Source organism: Melospiza melodia, chromosome 2, assembly GCF_035770615.1.
Source record: "Melospiza melodia melodia isolate bMelMel2 chromosome 2, bMelMel2.pri, whole genome shotgun sequence".
NCBI classification, from domain to species: Eukaryota; Metazoa; Chordata; class Aves; order Passeriformes; family Passerellidae; genus Melospiza; species Melospiza melodia.
The window spans coordinates 9,453,275-9,478,839 of record NC_086195.1 but is presented as its reverse complement, the minus strand read 5'-3'; the positions used below and the strand labels follow the sequence as shown (position 1 = coordinate 9,478,839).

Sequence of the window (25,565 nt, the reverse complement as noted above, 5' to 3'; positions counted from 1 at the left end):
CCCTGCCCGGCTCCAGCATCCCTGCCCGGCTCCAGCATCCCTGCCCTGCTCCAGCATCCCGGCCCTGCTCCCAGCCGGCGAGAGGCGCTGCGGGAGCGCGGCCGCGGGGCGGGATCGGCAGCGGGAGAGGTGCGGGGGGACGCGGCGGAGGCGGCTCCGCTCCCGGCGGGGACGGCTGGGCTGGAGGCAGCCCCGGAGCCCCGGGCTGCGGGAGGAGCCGTGCCGCGGGCGGGGACGGGCGACAGGGTGGCCGTGGCAGGGCTGTGTCAGGCTCCCCGTGGCAGGGCTGTACCAGGGTGGCCGTGGCAGGGCAGTGTCAGGCTCCCCGTGGCCGGGCTGTACCGGGTTGGCCGGGGCAGGGCTGCACCCGCGGGGTCCTGCGAGCCGGCTGTGCCCCGCCGGAGTGCGTGGCTGTCGGCGCTCGGTGCGGGCTCCGTGCCAGGAGCCGAGCCCGCGGCACAGGGACTTCACCTCCGAGTTGGCAGCAGCAGCAGCTCTCAGCGATGGTGCTGCTCGTACGTGATTTTCCTCTCCTGCGAGGTTCCCGGTGAGTCCTTCATTCTTATTAGCAACTGGTTTGAGGGGGGTGTTTTTGTTTAGTTCTCTTTTTTTTCCCTTTTCTTTACTCCAAGAGCAGAACCCGAGGAGGGAGCCTGCGGCACGCACCGATGGGGACCCTCCCGCTGGGGCTGCTCTGGTCCGGCTCCTCCTGCGGGGACCGGGTACTTCGGTGCTAATATCCTCATAGGGGATGCCTGCATATTTGGTAGGGGTTTATTTTTCAACAATGCTTTCTACAATGTGAAAACCCCAGGAGGCAGATCTTACCGTCTGGGGTTGTTGTGCCGTGGGAGGGATGATAAAGAACGGGCGCGCAGTTGTTCTCTGCACCGCTGAGCAGGTGAGAGGCTCTGGGTGTGCAGGTGAAGATCGGCTCTTGCCGTGTGCTGCCTCTATTTTTCTTTCTTTAAAAAGTATATTCACTTATTCTTAAATACAATAATGTATAACTTCAATTTTATTTTATGGCTATATAAATAAAATAATAGAATATGGAGGCTGAGAACCAGTTACACAGTAGTTTTGGATACTTATTCTTAAATACAATAATGTATAACTTCAATTTTATGTTATGGCTATAAAAAGAAAATAATAAATTGCAGAGGCTGAGAACCAATTACACAGCAGTTTTGGATACTGGATAGCTACTGAATGCAGCTAGCTATACTGATCTCAGTATTCCAAGTGTAGAGTCATAGCAAGGGAACAGTAAGGGATTCTGCACCCCAGAGTTAGTGATTTTGGAAAGTCTTGGCAGGAAACATTTAATGTGACTGCCAGGGAAATAGCCCTTTCAGTGAATCTGAGATGATAGAGCAGGTGGGACAATTACTCCTGAAGCGCACAGGTGTTACTGTTTTGCTGTGCGCACTTCAGCTTGGAGATTTGTCCAAGATGCAGCCCATTAAGCCTTTTAAAGATCCCTGCAGAAGAGACGCTTGGAGCATATGTGGTTTTTTGGTGGATCCAAAAGGAAGAAATGTTTGGATTCTTGCCTAAAAAGGTTGAGGTGACGAATGGCCTCCTTACTGAAGAAAAATAGGGTTTAAGAACAGTAGTGCTGGAAATTTGAGCATCTTGGGACTAGGCAGGGAGGGAAGTTTTTTAAAATAAAAACATTCATTAGACTAATAAGTTCTTAGAGGTTTTCATCACTAAAAAACTAAATCAGGGATGGTTTTTCTAAAGGCAGGTTTATTTCTAGTAAGACTTAGTATGGGAAAATCTTATGGGCTTTATGTAGGGGAAGACAGAACAAGTGATCATAATGAACCCTTATTGCCTTCATTAGGCATATAATCAGGAAAACTCCATCATCTCTGAGAGCACTCTCTCTATGCATTCTCTTTCCTTTGCTTCCCAACTTCCTTGATGTAAAAGGGCTCCATAATACTGGCAGCAGCCCTGAGGAGAACCTTAGGGTCTTGGTGAATGACAAGCTCTGTGTGACCTGGCCATGTGCATCCCACAAAGCCAAATGTGTCCTGGGCTCCATCAGCAGTGGGGGCAGCAGCTCCAGGGAGGGGATTTTGCCCCTCTGCTCTGGTGAGACCCCAGCAGTGGGGTCACCTGCAGTGTCTGCAACATGGGAACAACATGGACCTGCTGGAGTGAGTGCAGAGGAGACCACAAAGATAATCAGGGGGCTGGATCACCTCTGATAGGAGGGGAGGCTGAGAGGGGTGGGGTTGTTCAGCCTGGAGAAGCTCTGGGGGGTCCCTGTAGCACCTTTCAGTACCTAAAGGGGGCTATAAGAAAGCTGGAGGGGGAATTTTGACAAGGACATATAGTGATAGGGCAAGGGGTAATGCCCTTAAGCTGAAAGAGGGTTGATTTAGATTGAATATTAGCAAAAAATTCTTGGTGAAGTACTGGAGCAGATTGCCAGAGAAACTGTGAATGACCCATTCCTGGAAGTGTTGAAGGCCATGTTTGGTGGGGCTTTGAGTGACCTGATCCAGTGGGAACTGCCTCTGCCTGTGGCAGGTGGGATGGAACTGGATGAACTTTTAGGTCCCTTTCAACCCAAGCCATTCTGTGTTTCTGTGACATCAATGCTTAGACTTTCACTAGATGTTTTTCTGTGTATCTTTAATATAAATTATTCCCCAAGTGCAATTAGATCCAGGGGTCTCCTTGTTTCTGTTTTCCATCTGAGCAATTACAGAAAGTGAGAGTTGCTATTCATAGATCTGAGTAAGCTTTCAGGAATGTGGTTTGTAAGGCTCAGGTGTGGGTACAATTCCCAGACACTATCAAAGTGTTTAAACATTGGAAGTTATTTAACAAGTTAACATTTCTGAGCAGCCTTCAGCACTATGTTTACCCTTAAGAAATAGTAGCATGTTTGACTTTTTTATGGTAGTTGAAATCTTAAGTTCTTTTGGAATGAAGAAATATTTAACCAAAATCCTATGTAAATTTTGGGTTGTAGCTGTATTTTTTACAGTGGAAACACAGTAGGCATGAAGGATCTAACTGAACAATTTTCAGTGTCATGGTGTAGTCACCCAGTTGTTTGTCTGTCTGCAAAGACATGTCTGTACTACATAATGCTCCAAGTCTCCTTATCAAGAGAGATAAATTTCATATCTGGTGATTAACTACCATCTCTTAGTGAGACATTTGGTCTTATGGGGTGGAGGGAGGAGGGAATCTGTTTGCTAGAATGATGGCTGAAGACATCTGCAGTGCAGGACTGTGCTGTGACTGAGCACTGCTTCCAGTGTTTTATTGCCCTTTGCCTTGCCCACATTTACTCTGCCTTCTAATCAAACTGTTCATAGCAGGGATGAGCACACTCGTGGGGCTCTTCCTCCAGAGCCTGGAAACACAGGAAAGCAGAATAGAACAGTGGGAAGCACAGAGCTTGAACATCAGCATGGATTTGGTTCTAAGGGTGGTAGGTAGGGGGTAATTTTGGTAGGCACAGGAAGCTCTTATGTGTGTAATTCTTTGAACTTTTCTCAACTCCTTATATTGAAGGAATACATAAACATATATATATATACACACTATATAACAATGAAGCTTTCTGCATTCTTTCTGTTCCAAACACCCTGGGTCTGCTGTTAAAAAAAACCCCAACATCTGTTTTAAACTCATATTGTGACTCTGTTTTGTGGGGCTTTCCATACGCTGGAGCACAGCTTCAGGACAGAATCAATTGCTTGAGAACTGAGTTTGTCTGGCTTTTATTTTTTTTTTAATCTTTTTCTGCCTGCACTGAAATTTCTGTATTCAATTACTCTAATCTAGACCTTTTTATTTGCTTTGCAACTTTTCCCTGGGTATGCTTTTTGTATTGCTTAGAAACAGAAATGGAATCAGAAATGAAACAAAATTCCATTGTGGTTTGAACTATATTCCACGAATGGGTATTAACAGGAAGCTCCTTAAATAAGCATTTTATTTATTTTGAAGGGTGTTGCTCTGCACCTTCACTTAACTGCACCTCTGGAATACTTAAATTATCTGGGGCATCCCTCATTGTTGACTTTTTTTTTTTTTTTTTTTTTTTTTGGTGTGTGAGGGGTTATCTTTCACCACAGCCTGTGCTTTTTAGGAGTGGTTGCATTCTGTGTGGGGCTGACTTGTGATCTGCATGCAGCTGGACACAATCGTGTCTCTGACCTGGGGCTCCAGGGGTTTTTGGATCACTCTGCCGCCTTTCACCCCACAAGCTGTGCCTGGCAGGCTCTGTAAGTAGCAGTGCATCCAAAGCTGGGAGACAAACATTCCGCAAGATGGGGGTCTCCAAGATTTTATATAATTTATAAATATATACCAAGGTGGAGACAACATAGGAATTGTGTACAGCACCATTGTGTTCCCAGGGCTTGAAAAGGAGTGGAGCTCGGAGGAGATGTTTGGGTTTGGGGGTTTTCTATGCATATGATAAAAAACTTGCAAGTGTTACCTGAATAACATGGAAGCAAACGTCCATGACCACGGGAACATTGTTTCCAAGAGTTCTGCTATTGAATATCTGGGAAAAACTGGTGTCTGAAAGCAAACCATTTGTCACTTGGGGATGATATTTTTCGTTTGCTGTTACTGCATGACACAGCTGATGGCTTTTTGAGCAGTTTTATGTGCTTTGAATCTGAACTTGCCTCACTACTTCTGCAGCCATTACAGAGTTCGAGAGAAGCTCAGTGTCAGGAAGAGTTCTACTTATTATTGGTTCTGAAACCTCATTCATTTTCCTGAATCTTTGCACAAAATCCCTGGTGAGTCAGAGAAGAGAAAAATGGAGGAAATAAGGATCCAAATTCCCATTCTCACAACATTAAGAAAATAAGTCAGCTAATAATGCCAAGATTAACAAGTGTTTATAAACACATGCAATTTTGGAAGGCCTCAGTTAAATAAATGTTCAATTAAATAAAGATATGGTCTAGGAATTAGAATTCATTCATTGTAGGCATTAGTGAAGCAATGGCACCACTGCATCATGGAGTGTGTTAACATCAACAGCCGAGAGCATGAGATTTGTGGAGGGAGTAGAGTCTTAATCCTGTCTAAATGAATCTAGAAGATAGAAATACTAGGAAAGTGAGTGTTCTTGAAGCCTGTTTGATTTCAAAGGTCTGAAACATATTTGAGTTTAGCACTGAAGATTAATAGTAAAAAAAAATAAAAAGGCAACACAGCTGTCTGCATGGAAATGTTGCATTGCAGAAGCCACTTTCCCTAACAGTGTTTTCTAAACTAGCTCTTTTTTCTGTAATGTTTTTCACAGTTGCCAGCTCTAAAACAGCTTCCTTGACTCTAGTAATGCTCTGGAGTATAAGTGCAAGTATATTTGTCTCTCAAGGAGCGTTTCTATTCCTTTATTCTACAGATGCATTTTAAAACTTTTAAATATTTTAAAATTCAGATGCTACAGTAGTGAAAATGTCTATTAGCTGTTGGCATCTTTATCCAGGTTAGAGCTCTCTTTATTGTTGCTACCAATGTGAAATTTTAGAGGGGAGAAAAATAATTAGTTTTTAATGGGAATGTAGTTCTCAACTCTGTCTAGCTTTGAAACTGTCAGAACAATATGGATGAGTAGGAAGCAGTTAGGAGGAGAACAGCGATTAATGCACTCAAGAATAATGATTTATTAGGTAAGACTGAGAATGAATAAGGGAGAAGGTTGTTTCTCCTGGGTATTTTGTCTCTGCTGGGGAATGATGGCAGCAAAGAAAGGTGGAGAAGTTTGAGAACCCTGTGCAAACACAGGCGTCACCTGGCTGGTGAGGGAAAGTGAGGAGTGCCCTGGAAGAGGGGTGGGAATTGTGGGTTTGTAAACCCTGTGCTGCCTTTAGGGAGTGCTTGTTTGGCTTTGGCTTTCCTAGATGAAGATGCAGAACCTGAATGGAGTTTATTCATGGGGATTTAACCAGGCATTCTCCCCTCATCTGGGCTGTCAGCATTGGGCACTAGAAATAAAATTCCTTTGGATTTCATCTTTTTCCTGAGGGGTTTTTCCTGAGCAGGGGTTTGTTTTGGTTAAGATTGTGAGAATCTATAATAAAATTATTTAAATGGCAACATCCATGATAAAGTACAATTCCCTCTTGTTCAAGTTTTTTTCTTACAAACCTTTTTTCTTGCAACCTCCAACTTTGCAGGAATTTGCTCTTTGCCATGAAATCCCTTTAAACCATGACCTTGCCAGTGACATTTCACTTTTATTGTGGAAGAGAGCAGAAACATATCAGCGTGATTTGTGGTAGGCTAGTTTTGAAAGTGCACGTTCTCAATTAAGTGTCTAAATAATTAATGTTAGAGTCCTTGTATTTGAATTGAAATTATGAACTCCTGATTAATTTTGTGAAAACATTTTCATATTAGTTTGCCACACCATGTTTCCAAATGTGAAAAGACTCTGCTTGGGAGCAAAACAGTTAAAAATTCAGAATCAGGCTTGGTGAAGTCTTGGACCATTGACCTGTAAAAATTTTCCCTCTGAGCCATGCAGTCTGTCTTCTGTGCCATTCCTGTGCCTGCTGAGATCATGAAGGTTCTGGATTTCAGTCATTGAGCCTCTGCACTCATTCACATCTTGGTTTCTGATGGGATTGATCTGAGCCAGGTCTGTTACTAAAGACAGAATAATTTCATTAAATTAATTTTAAACATACTGTAGATTGATTCAGAGGGTCACTGTGTCTGCAGTGGGCCACCTTACAATGCATAGCAATATCACAAATAATGCTTTTTTCTTCTGACCTTTCTCCATGAAAAAGTAATCTTTAACAGCAATAACTGTTTCTGAACTTTAAATCTGTGCAATATCATATTTGGTTTGATACCAGAAGCAGCCATCAGACAGCATGTCATGGATGATTGCAGGTTTATTTGGGGTGAGTCAATGTGTATCACCAGTACATGAACAGCTGATCTCAACTGTGAAAACCCCATGAGTTCAGCAAAAATGAGAGCACTTTAATTGCACAAGGGGGTTATGGTGGAACAGTTAATTGTACATGCTGTGTGTAGCACATGTGTTTTTGATTGCCCTAGGCTCAAAAAGCTAAAAGTACTCCAATTCTTTTTTGATACCCTTGCCTTCTGATTTGAAACAATTCTGCTGATTCTCCGTGGCAGCAGACCACACATCATGTATAAACTTGCATATTTTTCAAACTGAGTTTCGTTTTAGCATTCTTAATAAAGCCCTTTTTGAAATTCTGGCTTTTATTAATGGGGAGGGAATGAGACCAGGTTGAAGGTTTTCACTGTGACATTCAAGGAACAGAGGAATGGCAAGAGGGACAGAATAATGAATCATCATGTGGCAGCCTCACACAGCCAGGAATGCAAGGTTTTTGTTGTTTAATCAGTAATTCTAATAACAAAATATCTGGTAACAAGACTAAGCAGGAGGCCAGTGACAATTAGCAACCTGTGTTTGTGGTTTAGGAAGAGTGTCTTTGCTCCCAGTGGGTTTGTGTTGAGTTTTGAAGGACCTTGTATAACTGATCAGTTTGTGGTTCATTTTAAAAGCATAGACAGAAACTTGCTCTTTTGAAAGAGTACCTAAAAATAGCGGTGGAAAATACCTCTAACATGGAAATGTATTCCCTGTGGTTTGATGCATTTTGTTTACAAGTGCCTATGGATAGTGCAAAAAGAAAATAGGCCAACTGCACAGCAATCTGAAAATGAGATTCTTTCAATTGGTCAGTCACAAGTCAAGCAAATGTTTTTGGATTAGCCAAATGTAATTATCTTTTATACTATAAAATGTCTACATCCTTAAATTAAGAGACTGTGACCATAGTATTTGACTATTAACACATTACCACATTTCTGTTGTTATTTAGGGGATCTCATTGCATTGATCCACCCAGCTTATTACTTCTGCACCTCCAGTTAATACCTGATGGAATCTGAGGATGTTGATTTGATAAATACTCAGTATGGTACAGCACAATTTTGGCTTTCCATCTGTGGGTTTTGTGCCCTGCAGTATACAATCCTCAGCAGCAGAGGTTGACTTCTCCCATTTTGATTTTGAGCCCTGGCATAAAATAAAATGTCAATAGAAGGTCAGCATGGTCATGATGGTGTCATAATGGAATGCTGTGCAGTACTTGAGATGTTTTGGATTATTTAGAAATAAATTTAAATTTTACAAATTGTGCTTTTTGGATGAAAACGTGCCCAGTGATCCCACCAGAGGAAGAGTATGCCTTAATGTGCTCAGGGGCTGTGCTGCTTTTGCTGCAGTGCCCTGGCTGCCTGAGACCTTTTGGTTTTTCTCCAACAGCTGTAACACAACCTTGCATTAAAACTGTTGGGTTTGAGGGAAACTAAAAATGGAGCTGAAGCCAACTGAACAAAATAATGACAATTCAGTTTCTTCAGCAGAGACGATCAGTTTATTTTACAGGTTGGATTCTGTATTTAAAGCACTTCAAACTGGGATCTTTTTTCTCATTGTCAGGCAATTTTTCTCAATTTTCAGGCAATTCTGTCTGACACAATGGGTAGGGAGAGTCCTTTTAGTGTCCTTCCAGACATGAATTTAAATGGTTCATTCCCTCACACATGGAGACTCAGTTATATGTGGGAACTCCTGCACATCTGGAAATCTGCTGGAGGCTGGAAGCAGAACTGGAGGCTGGTAGCTCTCAATCTTTAATGAAAACCCAAAACTGAGATGTCCATGTTCACGGGGACAGATTTTAATGTCAATCTTGACAATCAAATTAGGCTTTCCAAGGTTTGTGGCAGTTCTGCTTTGGAAAAACTGGATTGGCTTGAGTAGGTTTTAGTATAGAGTGAGTGTGAACAGAATGATTGTTGCAATCACAATGGCTGAAACACGAAGGAAATAATAGCTTTGAGCTCCAGCAAAACCAGATAGTTTTTCACAGGCCTAATTATTTCACCCTCAGAGCCCCTTTTCTAACCCCTGGCACAATTGCTCTTCAATCTTTTATTCCCGTGGAGCACTAAAGACAGAATGACTTTGCCAATGACTATTGTTACACCTTCCCCACATTAAATAACTTTAATTATTTATGTGCCTAGAGACCTCAAGTAGGGTGAGGGTGAGAGAAGCTATAACAAAATGGAGAAAAAAAATAAAAAGGGAGAGAAGTTATCCAAGTGGAAAACAGCAAAATAGTGTTTAAGGCTCACAACCATTAACTGTGATACATTTCAGTGATGTTTCATGACCTGTGCTAGTGCAGTTTTTCTTGCTCTCTGAGACCAAAACATAAGAGCATTTACATTATGCCAGAAAGTACAGATAGAATGGAGCAAATACCAAGGAATATTTTCTTTTTTCCTTCCCACAACTGTCCATAAATCAAAACTTAAATTAAACCAGTGCTTCTGTGCTTCCTTAGTTAAATTTGTGTCTGGATTGTTGCAATTAATACAACTGATAGTCTAAAAAATCAAAGCCAGCTTTCTAAATTCTGTGAAACCTCCCAAACTGAGATGTTTCGAATCTGGTACCCCAGGGTATTAGTCTTAGCTTTCAGTGCCTTGTTCTCTCAATCTACAGTTTAATTAAATTTTGCACCATTTCTAGTATTGGTTTAGATGAGAAAGTCATCAAAGGAATTGTTTTGGTGTGTAGTGTTCCTTCTGCTAACTAAGCAAGTGGTCTCAGCTGTCCCAAAGTTTGAATTTCTTTAGAGATGACAAAGGGATGCTTATAGAAGGATATGGATGGTGATAGAAGGACAAAGATGATTATAGAAGTCTTGAAAGAATCTCCCTTCTGTTAAGAGTGAGAACAGATGGAATTGACTCTTTTGGATGCAAGTGGCATAACCAGCAATTTTTATAGATCAGTTGGCCCAATACCTCCTGCACATAGTATATTTTTTGCTTTGTATTTATTTTATTTTGTGCTTATGGTTGGTTTTTGTTTAATTTTTGAGGTTTTTTTCTCCACATTTTTCCAAAATTTCCCAAATTTGACCATTGGGAAGTTTGTTTTCATGTACTTGGTAGCTTTTGCAAGACTTATTGAACTTATATGAGCTATGCCTTCCTCCACAAGCTAAAAAAATGGTTTTAACCAGACAAATTTTAATACCATCTGCAAAAAAAGTTCCCTGACAGAAAATGTTTCCTATCCTTTTAAGTCTGAAGTCCCTGTCCTAAGACTTGTGTATGAATTTGTGAAAATGGAAATTATGTACACCTATGACAAAGAAAAGCAATTAATTTATTCATTCATTAGACCCCTGTTATTCCTTGGCACAACCTCTTGGACCAGGAGACGGGGTTCTCCCCATGCTGGCTGCAAGCAGAAGCAGACAGAAGTTGAAAGATTTGCTGTAGTTTACATGTATTTCATCTTTGTACCAGCCTGCTGCTCCTCTTGGAGGGTTTTCCCTTTCCGTATTTTTCCATGGCTCTAGGAGCTCTTATGAGCAGAGGGGAACTGATAATTTGCATGACAAAATATCACAGAACAAAAGCATTCAAGAAACTTCCCAAGAATTTGGAGGTTTTATAATAACATGCATGAAAATTACTTGTATAGATCGAACTTTTATTTTAGAAATCTCTGCAATACATTACTGAGGAGACGCAATCCAACTGAAGAGTTGGAGAGAGCTAAGTAATACTAAATTTGCCTTTAAATGCCTTTAAATTAATTGTAGTGAGCTTTGCCTGCTACTACAGCAGAAGAATACATGAAAAGCTGGTGAAAATTTCAGAGCTCAATAGAAGAAAGATGTCAGAGCAGGTAAATTGGTGTATGGATTTTGAACTGGTTTCATGGGATATTGTCGGTTTCTCGGCTGTTTAGATGGCCTGGAAAGGCCCAGGGATGGCCTTGGACAGCCCGCGCTTCAAAGGACGAGAAGAGGCTTCAGATCTTTCTCGGTCTCAGTGTTTATTAATTGTTTATCTAAAAGATTTTCTTTGAGCCCAACAGAGGTCTGCACAGCAGCCAGCCATGAGCACACTGCGAGCCCCCGGGGCGGTCACCTATCTTTATACTCGAAGTTACGTATACAATATTTATAATTTTTCCCCAATACCTTTTGCCCTTATTGACCAGTGCACTTTTAGTAATAACCAATCCCAAAGTGCCACCATCACCACAGAAGATGGAGGCCAAGAAGAAGAAGAAGAAGGACAGGACACGCCCCAATTCCTCCATCTTACTTCTTTAGACTCCCCTGTACAGAAACCTTAAACCCTGTGTTTCACACTCTAATTAACTTATCCCTCCACCATTCACCCCAGTGAAATCCTCCCATCCTCATACAGGTGTCGTCTCCTGTGCAGGATCAAAGTCCAGCCACCAGACACTTCTGGCAACATTCCAGGACTCCCGAGCCCCCCAAGGGTGGTCTCGGCCACTCTGCACCTCCATCCTGAGGTGCTGAGATCCCACAGGATATTATATATATGGGCACATATAAAATGAAATATCATGTATTCCCCAGAATTCTGCTGAATCTGACAGTCTAAATCCTCCTTACCCAATTCTGTGGCAGCAGGAAAATGAGAAGTCTGAGTAATCTGTGTCAAAGTGGCCAGCTAATCTTCCTTCTGCAGGCTGGAGGGAATGTTCCAGTGTCTAAAAGCATTAATATACTTAATATTCAATCATATCTTCCCTTTGTCTCCTCAGCAGACCATGAGTAATCTTCAGTTTGTAACAGTACTTAGTACATCTAGGGGCCATGAATTCATTTATTAAACCAATTTTAGTCCACACCTAGAGACCTGGAAATCTAATTGTTCCTCTCCTTTTGCCTTTGTGAGTAGGACGTCCCTGTTCCCAAACATTTGGACTATGTATAAGTAATTAAGCTTTTTATTTATTTTTTTTATTTAAACAGAATATTTTTTGAGTATCCCGGCTTACTCACTTCACAAACAATTGAGGAGAACATCCCACATGTGAGATCATCTCAGTGATTAGACAGAGACAGCCTCTCCTTTATTTGCCAAGAATCCCAGGGAGATTTTAGTCTGGGAAATCAGATTTTGTTCACATGTGGGCAAGATATCCTTGGCCCACGTAATCTCCAAACTTCTTGTTTCTCTTCCTCTGATGTGCAGACTTGTATCCCTCACTGTGTCACGGGAACACCTCTGCCCTGAGCTGTGGGATGGCTGCTTCCCATGCACTTTGGGTTATTTGGAAGGGTTGGATCTGCACAGGGAGACTGAATTGGGCTCCCTGGTGGGCTACAGACCAGGAGAGATGTTCAGGTGTGGTGCTGCAAAGCAGATTTTGTCTTCCTCTTACCTCATCTGACAGATGTGTAGTGACCTGACCAGATGTGTTTGTTCACAGGTGGGGAAAAGCACTTGGGTTGCTGTGAGGGAAACTGAACAATAAAGGAGCTTAAGGTGGGGTGAATCTTATGGATGAGATTTGGCAGCTCTGCATCTCTGATGGTAAAATTCCTCTTGAGAAAGGAAGAATGGAACACTGAGGAATGAATTTCTATAGTGTGTCTGTTTATCAGTTTGCCAAATCTATCAAGTAACATTACCAAAACCTATCAAAGTTGATAATGTCTTGGTTGGAAAATCCGATGATCTAAAGGCTGACCCTTTCTGTAGAAAAGCACAGTTCAACCTACAGCCCCTTTCCCTCCCTATGCACCTAAACAAAGTGCTCAAGCTCTACTTTAATTCAAGGGCAGCTTAAAATTTTGCAATGGTTGTTAATGGAGAGGTGCTCCCTGCTTGAGCACCACGCGTTTCCTTGTGGCAGGAGACCCTCCTGAGGATGCTCTGTGCGAGCAGTCCAGCACGCTGTGCTCTCTGTGTGAGTGCTGCAGTCCATGCTGTGCTTGACCTATGCCACTGCAGAGTTGTGCCATCGAACTGGCAGCTGAACAACGCTGGGTTCAACCAGAAAGTTCTTCCATCTCCCATCATGAATTGTTTTGTAAAGTACCGTGCTTCTCTTTTTAAGAGGCTGTGCAGTAGAGCTGAAGGTAGTTTATTTATAAATACAAGAGATGAAGAAGTGGAGGGAGAGGCTGAGAATCTGAATATGTTTGTTAAAATGTGGCTTGGAGTTTCTAGGGCTCATTATTAAAGAGAAGTGATCACACTTTCTAAGGGTGATCCATCATTTCAGAAATGTCTTGCAGTTCTCTCAGTAACAGATTAAATATTACAGATTAATCTTGTCTTCAGATATTATTTTCAAAAAGTATTTAACACTGAATTACCCCTACAGAGAGATTACAGGTTGATAAAGGGATCAGGTTGGCCTCTCTTGTTTTGGGTTTGGTCTGAGGTTTTGTGGTAAATTTGAAGCAGTTGAGAAACTTCAATGATTTTTTTCCAAGTGCGATCCCCTCACACTGAGGGAGGATATTTTATTCTTTCAACATGCTTTTAATAGCCTGAGGTGTGTTCTTTACAAGGCTGTGCCTCTCATTCAGTAAATAATGTGTGGCAAAGACAAAGCTACATTAGTTGTGTTTAGCTTGTTGTATTTTCAGTTTGTAATGTAGGCTTTTCCTGGATTTTACTGCTTCTCCTGGTACATTATACAGCCCTAATAACATTCTATCTGACTTCAACATTTTTGCTTCATTTTTGCATCTTTTTAAAATCTTACATGAGAAAAAGCTTATAGAAATATATATCCTGTAGTGTCTTCTTAGAAGAGAAATGGAAAGGACATTTAGCTTCCATGACAGACTTTCTGTGTCTTTTACTAATCTTCTGTATGGGAATTATTATGTTTAGAATAGTGCTGATGCTTGTAAATTAACGTTGTAGACAAGACTTTCAGATTTCCAGTTGATTTTAGATGCTTTGTTGAATAGGAATATGGAAATATAATATTATTACTCGTAACTGGTTTTCCAGTTTATCAGTTTTCCTGTTCACAATCACTTTTTCTTAAACACAGTCATGGCTTTACAGTTCTCCACTGTTGTGCATATATTTAAAAATATGTAAAAGATAAATATAGGGGGTTCCCCCTTAAAAAAATAGGTTTTGTGGCTTTTTGGAGGGAGTAGTATTTGAAAGGGAGGAAGAGGACGAGTGGAGGATTTCTGTTCCCTATAACCAGGTGAAGAATTTTGTACTTCAGGGCATGACACACAAACTGCTGTGTATCCATGAGTCTTTTGAAAATAATGTGGGATTATGGATACACTATACAATTTAAAAATCAGGCTGTCTGTAACTGGAGTGTCAGACATAAAGATATTTTGATTACCAAAGTGTTTCCCTTCCTGACCTGATTTTAACTTAAAGGATTTTGGTTTTCTAAATAAAAATTAATAAATCAAAATTGTTATATAAAGATCCGTGTTTGTACGCATGGATACGTGTGTACAAGTAAGATATAAAACCTCCACGTATGAGACATGAGCTTTATGCTGAATGGTGGAACTTGAAAGAAATTTTGGGCAGCTCCCTTGCCATTATCTTTCCTGATTGTTGAATGGAACAGAAATCCTGTAGAAAACGAGATTTGTGGTTTTGTATTTTAAAAATCTTTTCATAGTGCCAAGTGAGCTGAATAAAAAATTGAAATATTTTTAAGATGTTGAACAGCTGAAAGCCTGAGGTAGCACCAAAAGCTGTGACTCACAGGTTTGGTTTTGTTTCCTGAAGAATTCCAGGAATATCATTCCCAAGAAAGGAACAATTGCTTAAGGGCATTGCGCACACACACACAGAGAAACTTAATTGCTGAGAGTTGGAATATCACTGATTTTCACAAGTGATAAAGGTAAGAGTTGCTATAGACTATTCACTTAAGGTGGTCAGAAAGTGTTTTTGTTAAGATGTCTTTTTTGTTTGTGGTTATTTACTCTGCTTCCTGGAAACAATCCCTTTGGGACTTTAAATTAAAGAGGAAAAGTGTGTTTGAACTTGCTGGTTTGCAGTAATCATAGAGGAAAGGCTAAAGATGTAGATAGAGTCAAAACTATGGACTTTTTTAAAACTGGGGAAGCTTATTCTTCAGTCATAAAATAACAGATTTCTAGTCCTGACAGGTTCTTCCCCTTCAGTCTCTGAGGGGACCCAGATACTTGTCTGTCACCAAAATCTGCTTGTAGGAGCACAGGGCAGTATCCACTGGGGAGTGGTGTTCCAAAACCAGCAGACTGGAAAGATCCCTTGATCTATTATGGCATAAATCACAAAAAAAAAAAAAATCAGTCTTTTCCTCTCCCATAGTCATGTCTATTTATCATGTAAGGAGGTTTTTTTGGTCAGAGTATCTTGGAATACAAGGTAGTCTGCCCCTGACAAGGTGCATTTAGGAATCCTTTTGAGAGGAATCCCTGCTAGGCTGAGAGCATGAGCTGTGTGCAGCAGAAAGCTGGTACACTGACTGGGAAAATAACAAAACCTACCCCAAATCCTGCTCTGAATGAGTCAGTGATTGAATAGATAAACCTTATTAAACTTTCAATAGTCCCAAGCTAAAATTTGTGTCCTTATCACTCCTATGCACTCCCTGAAGGCATCTATTAAACCATAGCTGCTGCACATGATATGTGAGGAGAAAAGCTCAGCTGTGGAACATGGGTATCTAGCACTGGATCACTGGGAAAAATGCAGCCCTATTCACACTGAAAATTATTAACCAGGCTTCCATAAATATATCCTTAGCACTCAAAACCTGTACTGGTAAAGGAGGAAATTGGCTTTACAGTCAAGTTGTGATGGGATGGCTACTGTGGGGTAGCAAGAGCCAGCACCAGTGGCAAGAAACACCACTATGAGCAGCTCCTGACTGTGTCCCAGCCATCCTGGAGGTGTTCTTTCCAGGTGAGGACATGGGGCCACCATCCCTTCTGGGCTGGCAGACTTTGGTTGTCTTCTCTGTGCACACTGACCATCCCAGAGAACTTGTTCTGATCTACAAGATTTTTCTAGATTTTCTACTGTAAGCGTCCATCCACTGTGCTTTCTGTCTCAGACCTTGACCACTGGCTAGTTTAGCCCTCACATAATAACAAATTTTGATATAATTTCAAGTGGCATAAGCTGTCAGTATTGCAAATGCAATTAAAAGGCTGAAACAGTTATTATGCAGATGGCTGCAGTAAATCTTGGCCAAAAGAAGGTATAAAAATGCTGCAGAAAGGTCAAGTTGTGATTAATACCCTGTGAATGCAGCTTTGTGCAATCTTTCTCCTGAATAATTTCTGTTTTCCCTTTTCACCCAAAAGCTGGTGACCCAGTAGTAGTTGCCTGTGCCCAACACTTGTTCTTCTGGAAATTTGGACAAGCAACCCTAGGATGGGCAGATAGTATGGAAGTTCACTTCCAGGTTCTTGAACTCTTTTGCTTCTGATGCCACTGGAATTACACATCTAGCTGGAAAGAGGGAGATGTTTATGGTGTGTATGGTATGGCAACAAAGGGGACATGTAGTGAAGAGACATGATTGAAGGTCTGTGCTGGAGTAGGAGCTGCTTCTTGAGAGCTTCTGTCTCTTCCTGCTGTTTGCACAGCACCCACTACTATTATATTATGGAATTGCCTTGGCAAATCACAGCCGGAAGGGTAGATGAGAAAGTTTCTGATCCTTTCCTTAGAGTTATGAAAAACTACCATAGTATTGTGTATATCAGATGCTGTTTGTTTAAAAAATTCAGATTGCTGGCAAAGGCTGGTCGAGGCCTCAGGTCTCATAAGGCATTTCTGCAATGGACATCTGGCCTCTCCTGTCATGTTCTCTAAAGTGATCTTTAGCAGCTGCCCCCAGTTCCTCCTGGCTTGGAGCACTCCCCACACAGTGATCCCTGGTGCAGCTCTGACCTTCACTCCTCCAGCCCTGTCCCTGGCTGCAGCTCTACCTACCCTACCCTTGGAGACTGTGCTGCCAAGCAGTTGTGGTTGCTTTTTAGTTCAAAGTAGGCATAAGCCAGACAGTCTGTTCAGCACTGGCAGCTTCAGCTGCATGGCTTTGCCTCGGGGGACACCCGTCTGAGGCACTGGATGGGCTGCACTGCATGGGCAGAGCTTTAAAATGGCAATGAAAGCCATCCCAGATGTTCCTCTGGTTTGAATAACAGGGTTCTCAGAGGAATCTGCCACTTCTCTTTGTCATACAGTGAGTGAAAAAGGATGCTGAGCTGTGCCTGCTGCTGGCAGACAGTCCATGCAGGTTGTTGCTGAAAGGGCTCTGTGGGTTCATTGGGCTCCTAAAGAGATCGAGCAGCAGAGCCCAGCTCCTCTCTCACTGATCCAACTCTGCTCCTCAGCCATGAACCACACATGGTTGCTCCCCACAGAGCATCTCCTGCTACTTTGGGCTGTTCTGGATGGACATTTTATTGCACATCTCACCTTGGGAAGCAGAAGGAAACTCCACATAGCCCACTACCTCCTGTGCCCAGCTGGAAGGGATCCCCAGGGCTCTGACAGCTGAGGCATAACCCAGGCTTCAGACAAACAGCAGTGTCACCTGGGAGAATACATAGAATTTTCTAACCAGATTTTTGTGGGGCTTTTTCCTGCCTGCCACAAGAATTTTGGAAAATTCTATTCTTATATATGCAGACTTTCTGACCACGTTCATTTTGAGGCAGATACTCTGGAGGAACACACTGATGCATTTCATGGAAGATTTAACAGACCTGTTACCTTTATCTGCTGCTTGTAGAGAAAAACATTGTAGCATTGTATTTAATGTAAAACAAAACTAGGCAACACTCCAAGCTCATCCCATTCTCTGATTAGGCTGTTTATATCCTCTGGTGGGTGTCTGGACAAGTGTCCTTGTGAGCAGCCCGTTTTATGCTGGAAATGAGAAGTAGGACACATTTGCTCACGTGTTTTGCATGCCTGGGTTTGAGGCAGTCGTGCTTCATCCCCGTCACAGTCAGTGGAGAGAAATGGATGCTGCCAGACAGGGGCTCCTCTGACCTTTGTGAAATGTTTGTATGAGGAAAGATGAGGTGAGTCATGCCCTGGAAATGCCTAGCTCTCTCTGCTGCTTATAGAGAGGGACTGGAATGATTAGGTCAGAAGAAATTAGAGAAATCATGGAATGGAGTCATGGTTTGAATCAGAAGGGACCTTTAATGATTACCTAGTCTAAAATCCACAAACCATCCTGATCTCCACCTCTGCCCTGCACAGGTGAATCTCCTAAGGATTTTTCACACCTCTACAGAGAGGTCATATGGTGTATGATGGGATACCCTTGGTATGCACGGAGATCAAACTTAGTCCTTTTCATTAAAATGCAAATCCAGTTGCTCTGTTAAATCAAATAGAAAGTCACTGTCAAGAATAGTGTAAAATGAGTGTTACTACACCACCCTGTTGCGGCAGAAAGGCAAATGAGCACTTGGCATCAAACAGGCTGAAATAATGGAGAATAGAGTTTTCATCTCCTACAGACACACTCCACGTGCACCTTTCCTCATTCACACACCAGCTCTGTGTTACTTTCTCCCCAAGCCCAGAGTGGTTTCACTGGTTTGGTGGATGCTTTCCCAAATGTCTCCTCTAGTAGATTCTGCTTCTCTCCTCTCTGACTCTGCAGCAGTTCCTCAGCAATCTTTCTGCAGCCCTCTTGCAGAGCTCAGAGAGAATTTCATTTTGGTTTGTTCACGAAAAAAGCAAAATCAATAAAAGATTTCTTTTTTTTTCAAGTGGACTAAAGCTCAGATGAGTCATGAGTTTTTCTGCAAAATGAAATGTTTGCTGAAGTGAAGGCACTTCCTTTGGAGTACTCTTAGTTCAGCAAATTAATGAAAATATTTGAATTTGAAGACACAAATAGATTTCTATTGTGCGTTTGAAGAACCATCATCCATTTCTGTGCAACATATCTGCTGCTGGTTTTTGGTGAGCAAATTCTGCTGGGGAAAAAATCAAGTAAACCTGTTGATATTTCAGTCAATCACTTGCTACAGTTAAAAGAAACAAATATCTTTATAAGGGAGTCTTGTTAAGTAATGAAAATAGTGCATTTGTTCTACCATGCATTTTCTTCTTCATGTCAGATGAAGCTTCCTGTAACAGCTGCAGTACAGACCACTGCCCCAGGGATCTCACAACACCTGGTGGTGGCTGCAGCCTCAAAATCCAGTGAACAGGAGACAGGGAACTTAAGGATGATGAATAAAATTTGTAGCCAGATCTGTAATGAACATGAGAGGGGCTTTTTGCTGTCCTGTGTGAGCTGCTCCATTCCTGTGATCCTGGTGTCAAATGCAGTCATGTCATAGCACAATATCAGTATCAATTTAACTTCCCCTGAACTGTGTTGACATTGTAAAGAAATGCTGGTAGCTAGAAAGAAGAATTAGGAATCTTGCTGGCATTGTACTTGCTTTCATTTTCTACAATAATTCAATGTCAACAAGTTTTTTCCTGCTCCCAAAACACCATGTGCATTATAATGTGGAGAAAGGGTGCTACAGATTTTTAGAAGTAAAAAACTGATACATTTTCTTGTCTTAGTTAAATTTCATAATGATGAGTCTTGGTTAAATTCATAATTTATGCCTTAAGCAAAATGTGTGAGGTCAAGATTTGAAATTTTTTTTTACAACTGTGTATAAATCCATTCTATTCTAGGCCTCAGTTTACTGCTTCTCTTTCCATTTCATCACAGAAAGTACAAAGATGCAGGGATTAACTTACACGTATTAAGGTAAAGTTCAGTGCTGAATGAATTGCTGCCTTCACACACTGTGACTAAGTAATAAGACTGAGATGACTCAAGTCCTAACTCATATTTTCATGGCTGATTTAACATTGCACAGATGCTATTTGCTTAACAATAGCAGAAGTATTTTTCCTTCATTCATTCTTTGATTCAGATCTGTTTGGTTTCTTTGATTTGGCAAACTGACACACTGAATTTTCTTTCCGTTCTTGCCCTGGGAAGTGTCTTCTTTTCTGGCTGAATACTCAACCAGGAAGGTAAACCATATTTACCCAATCATGAGCAAAACAAAAGAAAAAGGTTGCCACCCTATTGTGTCATTCTTCCCACTCCTTGCCTCCTGTTTGTAAATAAATTATTTTAAACATGACGGATTCCCCTGTGTCACAGACATCTTTTATGAAAAATCCTTTCCTTAGGATGTTTTCTCCTGAGAAGCTGGGAGGCCTCAGGAACAAAATGTAAACAATGATTGTCTGCTGCTGTGGAATGCAACAGGTGCATCTGGGATTGGCCCACGTTGGTTGTTTCGAATTAATGGCCAATCACAGCCCAGCTGGCTGGGACAGAGAGTCCAGGCCAGAAGCCTTTGTTATCATTCTTTCTTATTCTATCCTTACCTAGCCTTCTGATAAAATCCTTTCTTCTATTCTTTTAGTATAGTTTTAATATAATATATATCATAAAATAATAAATCAAGCCTTCTGAAACATGGAGTCAAATCCTTGTCTCTTTCCTCAACCTGAGACCCCTGTGAACACAGTCACACCCCTGAATCTTCTCTTAATATAGAAAAGATTCTTAGATATTTGTTTATTCCAAAGCATCTCTGAAGGAGTTAAATTCTTTCACTGTTTTGTAGGATCTCTAGGGAGCATGAGCTTATGTTCCCCAACAAACTGCCTGGTGTTCTCTCTACCTGTGGTTTGTTCTGCACTTGATCCCCTGCCTGAATGGCTGCTGCATTTTCCCCAGTTTGAAAAATCAGCCAAGCTTGTTGGGGTGGCAGCCAGCAGTGTCTCCAATGAGCTCTCTCTGGGCATTGCTGTTCTCTGTTCCTGAGGCTTGTAACCTGACTGTGCAGTTACATGAACCTAAATTTCTACAGCAGGGAAACAGAACATGTAATTTTTTTTAAATGTTTTTTTTTGGTGCTACTTAATGCTTTCTATCAAGGCTGAAAAACAATCAGGGTGAGACCTGCAGAAGGAGCAATGTTTAATGAATGGTCAGGTTGTCAGTGCTGAGCTTAGTCCTAGCTCTCTTATTTGCACAGTCAGGCAAGTTAATTTACTGCTTTCTTACACAGCAAGGTCTGCTCCATAGACTTAATGAGCTTTAACTTTATTGCTTTAGTCTTTAAACACTCATGATTTTGGTTTGGAAATATTATTACAGTAATTGTAGAAATTAGATATAGCTCGCAGGCATTGCCTGTTGTTGCAAAGATCTGCACTCCTGTAGGGAGGGACACAACAGCTCTGCCAAGACATTTCCAGACAGCTGGAATTGTGCCCAACCTGAAAAATGAACTGCTTCTGAATCCATTGGGTTTGTTTGATTAACAAATCTGAGTTTTTCTAATTACTCTGAAGTCAAACACTCTCATACTGCTCTGATTAGAAAGCAGCAGACATAAGGAATCATATTTTCAACTTCTCTCTCAGCCTGTGTTCATTCCAGTGCACTTGATACCAACTTGTGCTTAAAATGACTCTTCAAACAGTGTTGCTGTCACTTGGACATGATCCTTTCTTTATTGCAATACATGACTTCCAGCTCCTACTCTAAAGGTCTTTGAGGATTGCTCTTAACCAAAGAATCTGCTCACTATGTACATTGTAATACTGACCAGAGCTCTCACTCAGTCCAATTCATGTGCAACTAACCAAGGTCACATTCAACAAGTGTGGCTTGGTTTTCCTTTCTTGCCACTTGACTTTGGTGTCTTGACTGGCTCTATCTCACCTTACATATTTGTAGATTTTGTGCAGCAAGCATTTCCTGGTCCTTCAGCACCTGCTGACACTTGGTTTGCTCACCTGGGTGTGTGCCCTCTGCAAACACATTGCTGGGAAGTGAAGCTAGTTTTTCTTGCTCCTATTCACAGCATTCTACAAGCAGCAGGCTTAAGTGAGAGCAGGAGAAACCAAGCTGGGCACTACAGTTTCAGCATGGTAAGCTTTATATTTGTGCCTTTTTATATCTTCCTGCCATTTTATTAGAACTAACGTGGGCAGCCCTTCCCCTCCTTCCTCCATCATTGGCTAACATGTGTCTGTGGGCCTCAAAAAAGAGAAATAGCTGTGGATGTGGACCATGCTTTGGTGGCTACCTAAGAGAAAAACAGCTGTGGATGTGGATGTGGATGTGGACCATGCTTTGGTGGCTACCTAAGAGAAAAACAGCTGTGGATGTGGACCATGCTTTCATGCTTTGGTGGCTGGCTACGGATGCCACCTTAGTTTTGAGTTTTACTTCAGACTCCCATGTGAATGAACTCAGTGTACAGAGGATTTGTGTGTTTTAAGCAGCACATGTATGATATGTGCCTCTTTTCATTTGAGTGTTGAAGCTGTGTGCACTGGATTTAGATTCACCATGCTGTGATCCACAGCGCCAGCACTGAGCTGGGAGGTGGCTTCCTGAAGCACAGGGAAGAGTCAGTAATGCCACTAATCCTGTTCCTGTGGAGTTTCCAGCTAGGCTGTTGTACCCCATGCAGCTTTGGTTCCAGCAGTGACTGCTGCCTTGTCAGGACATGATCCATCTCAGCTTCTACAGTGGCAAAAGTCAATCACAGCCACCACACCACGCTGCATTCAGCTGCTCTTGGTAGGAATTTCCTTACCAGTATGAAGATACAGTTTGTGCCTATCCTAAATACACCCATGCTAGTAAATATGTGTAGTGCAAACAATATTTCTCTGCTTGCAAAGAATTTCCTGCCAGCAGCAGGTGGAGGCTCTGTCACTCAGGGTGAGGCAATGCTGTGGGTCCTGTGCCACTGCAGTCAGTGCATGTGGAAAATGTTTCCTCTCTTGCTGAGTCACTAAATTGTTCCAGGTCCTGGCTTCCAGCTAAGTAAACATAATGGTTCAACAGTGGGAGCAATTTCTTGCCTGAGGCAATTTGATGACAGAGCCATTGAAGAAAAGAGGATAATTCCTCTCCCTTCCTTTCATCTCTGTCTCTAGGGAGCAGGATGCTTCTCCTCCTTCCCAGGAAGATGGGGGAGAGATGAAGCAGAGGTGTTTTGGAGTGCAGAGGACAGCTGTCTTGCTGGGCTCAGGAGGATACTCAGGAGGAACATTCATGGTCACTGTGCCTGTGGTAACTGCAAACCTCACTGACTGAAGAGGATTCACCATAACTCCTGTGCCTCTGAACTGGTGCCCCTCAGGGAGGTTCAGTTTTGGGGGTGCTGTAATTGTCACAAACAACTGTGTGACTACAGTTAGCAAAAATAAGTGGTGTGTTCTTTCACATTGTAATGCTTTTTTTTTTCCCCTGTTTTTTTGTGTTGTTGGGGTTTTTTAGGCAATCCTTAATTCTTTTGTCTTGGGAGGGTGAGCAAATGTTCTCTGGATAGATATGATACCTGCGTGCAGTGAATGCAGTTATGTGCAGGATAAACTGTATCTTTTTATTAATTTTTGTCTAATTTTGCTGCCTTATGCTAATAAGTGCATGTTATTTCTAATGTATCTTCCTTCAACAATAGCTTCAAAGAGTAAAACTCCATTCTGGAGATACATTTCTATGGGGTAAGAGAAGTGGCAAAAGCTTTGGGGAAAGTCTTTTCTACCTTCTCATGAGACAACAACCACCTGCTTGAGAAGCTCCCTTCCATACAGCCCTGGGATTATGTCACAGTGGAGCAGGAATGAAAGAAGTGCCTCCTTCCTCTGCACACCTGATATCAGATCTTTGCTTTACTCTGAATCAAGAAATTAATGTTCTCTTTACATATTGTATGGAGATTAGAGCAAAGCCTATCCTTTTAGGAGAGGATTGCAGTGTCCTAATTCACATTTTAGTGCTCCTCAAATGCTCTGTTATGTGAAATCTTCACTCACTTTAGGATGAAAACAACTACATTTCCTAATCAGCCCCAGGGCTGCTTAATAAAACATCACAAGTCTGTTAAAAGCAGCATTGTCACCTTTTAAAGGCTGGCTGACTGGTTTTGTTTTTGAGCCCTAGGTTGATTCATGATTCAGCTTTTGTCAGCTAATTTATTCTGGACCATTTAGAGAGAGAGCAAAAGTAGCAACAGGAAAGGAGAGGAGCAAATTTTCCTATTAAGTCTTAATTTGAAATACAGGCCTAATCTCTAATAATGTGTTGTATAAAGCGGGGAAGTCTTAAGTGGTAGATTATTGAAAACAGTTTACTCCTTAGTCTGCTTTCCAGTAGAGGAGAACAGGTCGCTGTTCTCCTGTTTAACAACTACATGTGCCACAGAGGGTAGGGGCCAGGCCAGGTGGTCTCCTGTGAGGTGGGGGTGGTTTGGGCACATCTTGTACCAGCACAAGGCAAAACAAGCAACAGCCTTTATAGCTTCAAACAGAATCTGTCTAATTAGGCAGGAGTGATGGAGAATGCAGGACCAAGGATTTTTTACTAGATCTGCTTCCTTAGGGGTAAAGATACCTGCAGCATCTTCAGTCCTAAAAATTAGCCTGGCAAGGGTAATATTGTCTAAGAATTATAAAAGAATTGGGAAAATCTGTTTTATGCAAAGTTAACTGCTGCCACTACTTCAGCTAGCCTGGGGTACAGAATTTTATCTAGGCAGAGATCATGAGTGCAACATGTGTAGAAGGAAGCCTGTCTGAGCAAAGAGGAGCTTCTCTTGAGGTATTTGCTGAAGTTTCATCAGGGAGGGAGTATCTGGTTAGGAAATCATATTTTTGAGTGGCAATTTCATAGTGCAGAAGAAAATCTGGAAGGTGAGGTGAGTCTGAATCTTTCTGTCAGTTCTCTGGTAGGTGCACATGTGTTGGACAGGTGGCATGCAGGAAAACTGGGCTGCTCCAGCACCAGCTCTGTCACTGCAGCCTGAACACAAAACCTGCATTGCTGCTGTGCTCAGTGTGCTGTCCACAAAAGCAATAAGGTAATTGGAGGATGCTGCTTTTTTAAACTCTCATTGGTGAGGTTTATATCCTGCTAATACTGAGACAATTAAACAGGCAGCCATCCTGGTTCTGTAGGAGGATTCTGTTGCTAATTGACAATGTACTTTAATCTACATAAAACTGGTTGAACACATATGCAGGTAAACTTATATTTCCTGATAGCTGCCAAATCCCTCTGTTAGGTGATAAGGACAGTTAAAATCCACAAGGTTTTGTCATAGATATGACTGAAGGATAAACTGCATGGAATGTTCAGTAAAAAACACAAAGAAAGCCACACAAACCATTGTGAATAGAATTCAACTGCAGTTGATTATACTCATTCTATAAGAATAGAATCTACTACAAACATTTTTCTGTTAATGTGGGTAACATGAAAATAATTTATGTCTCTCTGTCCATCTGATAAACTTCATAATGCTTTGCATTCTTCTCTACATTGCAAACTCTGATGTAGTTTCTGTTGTCTTTACAAACAAGACTGTAATGATTTCTAGTCAAGATTCACAGAGTTCACCATAATACAGTTGTCAGCACGAGATACCACAGTTTTGTCGAATGGACCACTGTGTTTTAGGATTTATTCCCTGTAAGAAACTAAATGGAATGATCTTTCAGCTGATTTACATCTAGCCAGGAAGGTGTAGCACTTTCTGAAATATTGTCTGATTTATCTGAGAGTTTGTGGTCTCATCACTCCTACCAGTGCTTAGTTCTGCTCTGGGCTCTGTGTATTTGACCCTCCA

At 41.7% G+C, this 25,565-nt stretch overlaps 1 protein-coding gene across 4 annotated transcripts in view; it reads left to right on the top strand.

Moving 5' to 3' along the window:
* Positions 1-335: 335 nt before the first annotated feature.
* The window catches only part of SYTL5 (synaptotagmin like 5), an 83,396-nt gene continuing 58,166 nt past the window's right edge, over positions 336-25,565 (top strand). For all 4 annotated transcript variants that reach the window (XM_063182094.1, XM_063182088.1, XM_063182082.1 and 1 more), the window contains exon 1: positions 336-547. The gene's annotated coding sequence lies outside the window, so the exon portion shown is untranslated. The remainder of the gene's footprint in view (positions 548-25,565) is intronic.